Genomic DNA, 6,420 nt, shown 5'->3' with positions numbered 1-6,420 from the left:
TTTCATACCTAAATTAACAAAAAACACACCCCTCGTCCAGTGCTGTCACTCACGAAGGTTTGGGGAGGATCTCGCAGCCAAACACAATGAAGGCATTAACTGTACGCCAGACCGTGTCTTGTAACAGGCTTCGCGACGCTGCGCCAGTTACGACAATCCACGCCTGGCGTTCACACCTACCTTGGCCTGCGGCGCTTTCAGCTTGCCATCGGCAAGGGGCCGTACACAAACCACGTTGACCGTTTTGGAGGAGGGGGGATGTCCGAAAAATCCACGGCGGGGGAGGGGGTGTTCATGTCCGATGCACGTTGACACTTCCGAGTAAAACTGCCGCGCGGTGTATTTTCGGCCGCGTCGTGTGTCACTACTCCACGCGCCCGTGACACATTTGGGGATCGAGCAAATCTGAGCAAGTGTCGAGGGACATCCGAGCAAATCCGAGCAAGTTCCGAGCAAATGCCGAGCAAGTGCCGAGCAAGTCCCGAGCAAATGCCGAGCAAGTCCCGAGCAAGTCCCGAGCAAAAGGTCCCACCGAGCAACGCAGCCGAGCAACGGCCCCAATCCTTACAAAAAGGCCTTCCCTGGCTCAGCAAACAGTCCGAAATGTATCAACCCATACATTTTTGGAAAGGGGAGATCATGAGGCAGATGACTAAGCATGTGGCTTTGCTCATTTCTTCAATCCATTTGCCGAAACAGGCTTTGAAACTGGCGGAACATGAACTACAGCAAAGTGTGCCGTGTGTCGCCCGCACCCGTGAATGGCGGGACGGCCCGCCCCGCAGGCGCGCGCACGGCCACCGCTGTGACATAAATGCCTTGCCTCGCAGCGGCTAGGCCAGCGGTTCGCAACCCTGGGGTCGCGAAAAAATTTCGAAGGGTCGCGGCGAGGTGGCTGGGGTCGCCTGGGGTCGCGGTGGTTTCCCGGCTAGCCCACACGCCGAGCACTGGCGGGAACAAACTTTGCGGCAATACTGCTCCCAAACTAAGACAGATAATCGCACTCCAACAAAGGCATGCTAAAGGAAGGTCCAAAGACCGATTGCCGGTTGAGGGAGGATGAAATACCGCCTCAAATCAGACGCAGTGACTGCTTGAATGCCGCAAAGTTGATCAAAACGGTCACAAACGTCTGTGGAAAATCGTGTTTTGGGCCGAATTTAAGCATCCACTGCGGCTGATCCGAGGCGGTATTTCGTCCTCCCTCAAGGGGCAATTAGTCTTTGGACCTTCCTTTTGCGTGCCTTTGTTACGGAAAGCGATCATCTGCCTTAGTTTGGGAGCAGTATTGCCGCAAAGTTGATCAAAACGGTCACAAATGTCTAAAAAATCGTTTCTTGATCAACTTTGCGGCAATACTGCTCCCAAACTAAGGCAGATAATCGCACTCCGTAACAAAGGCATGCAAAAGAAAGGTTTAAAGACCAATTCCCCCTTGAGGGAGGACGAAATACCGCCTCGGATCAGCCGCAGTAGATGCTTAAAATCAGCCCAAAACACGATTTTTCACAGAAATTTGAGATCGTTTTCATCAACTTTGCGGCAGTACTGCTACCAAACTAAGGCAGATAATCGCTTTCCGTAACAAAGGCACGCAAAAGGAAGGTCCAAAGACCAATTGCCCGTTAAGGGAGGACGAAATAGCGCCTCGGATCAGACGCAGTAGATGCTTCACTGAAAACGTAATGGTCGGACACACGGCCAAATTATGGCGTGACAAGAAGTCACGCCAAAAATTGGCGTGACACGAAATTCACGCCGAAAAACGGCGTGACATGTGAGTCACACCCTCATTTGGCGTGAATGACAACGCGTTTTAAGAGACAAGTCACGCCAGCGGCATGACAAGAAATTCACGCCAAAAACTGGCGTGAATTTCAGAGTCACGCCGATTTTTGGCGTGACTTTTCTGGCATGCCGTTTAATGGCGTGACACTCAATTCACGCCCCTGCAGCGGCACGAAGCCACGCCAATAGATTTTCAGTGTTAAAGTCGGCCCAAAACACGATTTTTCACAGACATTTGTGACCGTTTTGATCAACTTTGAGACAATACTGCTTCCAAACTAAGCCGGATTATCGCACTTTGTATCAAGGGCATGCTAAAGGAGGGGTCGCGTGGGGTCGCGAAATTTTTCCTGGAGGTCGCGGAAATTTTTGGCTACAAATTTGGGGTCGCGAACAGAAAAAGGTTGGGAACCGCTGGGCTAGGCAACCCAACACCCGCTACCACCCCTCCCTCGTCGCTCTGCCTCCGGGGTGCGAGAGAGACAGCGACGAAAGTATTCTTCGGAATCGCTTGCAGCCTGCCCGCCCTTGCAGCTCGAGTGCGACGGCATTCATCGCCATGTCTCTCTCGCACTCTTAGGCAACGCCCTTTGACTGCGAGAGAGTCATTTCGATTTTGTCACACTCACTCCACACTCCAGTCAATAATCCCTCATTGATCATTGCACCGTGACTTTGTTTCAGAAATAAAGACTTGTGTGTCTTGTCTCCACTTCCAGTGTAGGCCACAGGAAACCACCAGCACCTGGACACTAACTAACTTAACCAGTCTACGCTGTTAGACCACATCACAGTTGCCATTCTGAATTCTCGGGGAAAGGTCTATCTATGGTCTGTTCAATTCAATCTTTTCTTATTAAAATAATTTGTGTACTTAAATGCTCTCTGTTGTTCCTTTTGATGTCTTATGCATGGTTATGTCATTCCCGGAATTATATGTCAAATAAGAACTAGGGTAAATGTAGTTGTGATTAATAAACACTCAACCTTGTAAGAAATCTACCCCAGTTCTTATTTGAAATATAATTCCAGGAATGGCATAACCATGCATATGACATCAAAAGGAACAACAGAGAGCATTTAAGTACGCAAATAATTTTAATAAGAAAGGATTGAATTGAACAGACCATAGATAGACCTTTCCCCGAAAATTCAGAATGGCAACTGTGATGTGGTCTAACAGCGTAGACTGGTTAAGTTAGTTTGTGTCCAGGTGCTGGTGGTTTCCTGTGGCCTACACTGGAAGTGGAGACAAGACACACAAGTCTTTATTTCTGAAACAAAGTCACGGTGCAATGATCAACGAGGGATCATTGACTGGGGTGTGGAGTGAGTGTGACAAAATTGAAATGACTCTCTCGTAGTCAAAGGGCGTTGCCTAAGAGTGCGAGAGAGACAGGGTGACGAAAGCCGGGGGCAGAGAGGAGTCCGAGGCAGAGCGACGAAGGAGGGGTGGTGGCGCGTGCTGGGTTGCCTAGCCGCTGCGAGGCAAGGCGTCTATGTCACAGCGGTGGCCGTGCGCGCGCCTGCGGGGCGGGCCGTCCCGCCATTCACGGGTGCGGGCGACACACGGCACACTTTGCTGTAGTTCATGTTCCGCCAGTTTCAAAGCCTGTTTCGGCAAATGGATTGAAGAAATGAGCAAAGCCATATGCTTAGTCATCTGCCTCATGATCTCCCCTTTCCAAAAATGTATGGGTTGATACATTTCGGACTGTTTACTGAGCCAGGGAAGGCCTTTTTGTAAGGGTTGGGGCCGTTGCTCGGCTGCGTTGCTCGGTGGGACCTTTTGCTCGGGACTTGCTCGGGACTTGCTCGGCATTTGCTCGGCACTTGCTCGGGACTTGCTCGGGACTTGCTCGGTACTTGCTCGGATTTGCTCGCATGTCCCTCGACACTTGCTCAGATTTGCTCGATCCCCAAATGTGTCACGGGCGCTGGCGGGCGGCGGCGCCGGCCGAGCCGCCCCGCCCGTCCGTCTGCCGCCTTGCCGTTTTAATACAAGGTAGGTTTACGCCAGACCGCGTCTTGTCGTAACAGGCTTCGCGATGTCTCGCTGCCTGTTCCTCCAATCCGCGCCTGGCGGACCTACCTTGGCCTGCGGCGCTAGCCTGCCTTCGGCAGGCCATGGCTTGCCCATCGTCGGTTACTTCTAAATTGTTGCGGGGGGCTCCGCCCCGCAGACCCCCCTTCATTCCAGATAGAGTTGCTTCATCCACAGATAACACGATCTTGACCCTTGTTACTTTTCAACTTGCCGGGGCTGGGGGGCTCTGCCCCCCTGACCCCCCTTTCTTCAAGGCAGAAGATATTTGCCGGCAGAAAACTCGATTTTCGCCGTTTCTTAGGTGTTTTTCGGCTATAAAAACTGAACCAGTTGAGCTAGGATAGTGAAATTTCGCGTGTGCCGAGCCAAGGACATACCCAAAAAGTGTGCAAAATCTCAGCGAGATCGGCCGAGCCGTTCAGGAGGAGTAGTGCTGACAGACAGACAGACACACAGACAGACAGACAGACAGACAGACAGACAAAACTTTTCAACCCCACCTGAGTAACGGGCTTCGCTATCGCTCAGCCAACCATTGTTAATTATTTTTAATTAAATTAACGTTTTAATCATTATTCCTTGCGTTTTTCTAATTTTCCTATTTTTTCAGAAATGCACGTGGACAGGGGGAGGGGAGGGGGGTCCCTCAGAAATTCCACGCCGGGTACTCGAGGGGGAGGAGGGGAGGGTGGTCCACTTTTTTCAAAAGTTTCAAAAATTGAGGAGCGCCGTCCAGATTCTGAAAGTAGGTGTAAAATCATGAATTTTGATACGAATATGATAAGATTTGGACCATTCTTAGGGGTCCATCAACGCGCCTGAACTTTAAAGAAAAATTGAAAATGCACCGGTTTACTAAAATCGATGCTGTTTCGAGATTCTTTGTCCGATTTTCGATTCCAAAACGGCGATCTTTTAAGAATAGTGCGCTCTACTTGATGATGTACATAATATGACGATCCGAGTCATTGCCTATTTCCCAGGGGCGTATAATCCCGTTTTTAGCCCCTAAATCCAACATGTTCCTGCGTTTCAAAGGTGTTTGAGTCGTCCGATCGGATTTTTTGGGTCACCATTCGACGCGCCTGATCAAAACCTTTCGAAAAATGTCTCAGGCGTTAAAATAGGTTGGTTTGCCTACTGAACAGCAGCAAAAAACCCACTGAAATTCGCTAAAAAATTGCTTTTTTGGGATACAAATTATCTTGTTTGGCATCAGGTCGGATTTCTTGTAGTGCCATTTGACGCGCCTGGTCAAAAACTTTCGATTACCGTCTCAGGCGTACAAATCCGGTGGGTTGCCGACCCTACAAGCAAAAAATGTTGAATGTCGAAAAATTCGTCTGTAGGATAGGCAACCCTCCGGTTTCGGATTCCCGAAACGGGAATCATAAGTTTTTGACCAGGTGCGTCAAATGGCACCACAAGAAATCCAACCCGATGCCAAACAAGATATTTTGTATCCCAAAAAAGCAATTAGGGGCCGTCCATAAAATACGTAACGCTTTTTGAGGCCATTTTTGACCCCCCCCCCCCCCCCCCCCTATGAAACGCAGCGTAACGCTGCCTCGGACCCCTCCCCCCTCCCCCGGTGCGTTACGTGACGAATTGCTAGAAGGTTAAAAGCACGCAAAAACTGTCTAAACGCACGAGGAAACCACAATTTCACGCATTAAAGTACCGTCAAGTCCCCTAAATGTGAACACGTACCCTAAAGTGGGACATTTTGACTATTTTCCCTATTTTAGGCCGTAAACGGCCAACGCGTGGATATTTTGCGAGGTAAAAAATGTTTTTGAGACGGTAGGACCCCTCCAAGACCATATCCGCACAGAGTGTCTTGTTCCCGCTCATACCCCCTCCCCCAAAAAATCTTGAAAATTGGAATTCGATGCAGAAAAAAAGAGAAGTTTTTTCAGACGTCTAGCGCGGATTCGGGGCTTCGAGCCGTTGATGCTCGGACCATTCTAGACTTCAGACATGTTGTAGTGCGTTCTTTTGTCTACAAGATGCACTTTAGAAAATTTGTTTCCGACGCTTCGTTTTACGGTGGGAAGCAATCTTCTGAGGGGCTGTAAAGTGGGACACATGCATTTCCTTCGTTTCTTTTAGGTTTTGACCGATTCAGAGGCGTTACATTCACCTCCAGCGTCCTACAAACGCTGCCTTGTATATATTAGGTTGCCAGGTCGGTTTGGAGGCCCAGGCAGTCGGGCAAGTACGGTTATTCGGTACGCTTTAAGTCAGCACAAAATTTAATCAATGTTTGAAAGCAAATGCTTCCTCTTGGCTTAACCTACAAAGATATCGTTATCGACCATAAGACAAATCTTGCGTAAAATCATATTTTGAACAAAAATTTTCTTTGAAAAAAAGTTGCCGGGTGAACGGTTTTTAATTTTCAAAATTTCAACATGTATTTCTTGCCGTGCATTTCGAAACTTATAAAATATGACCTGAGCAAAAAATTTTATAAAATGGTTTTGGTCAGAAATTAAATTTTAAGACCATTTTGTTTTATTGGTTTTCGCCGTATTTCAATTGGTTTAGGCGCTACGGCTGTTTCTAATTTAAATATGTCTAAG

This window comes from Thrips palmi, unplaced genomic scaffold (assembly GCF_012932325.1).
Source record: "Thrips palmi isolate BJ-2018 unplaced genomic scaffold, TpBJ-2018v1 HiC_scaffold_1, whole genome shotgun sequence".
Lineage (NCBI taxonomy): Eukaryota > Metazoa > Arthropoda > Insecta > Thysanoptera > Thripidae > Thrips > Thrips palmi.
This window is presented reverse-complemented; position numbering follows the sequence as displayed.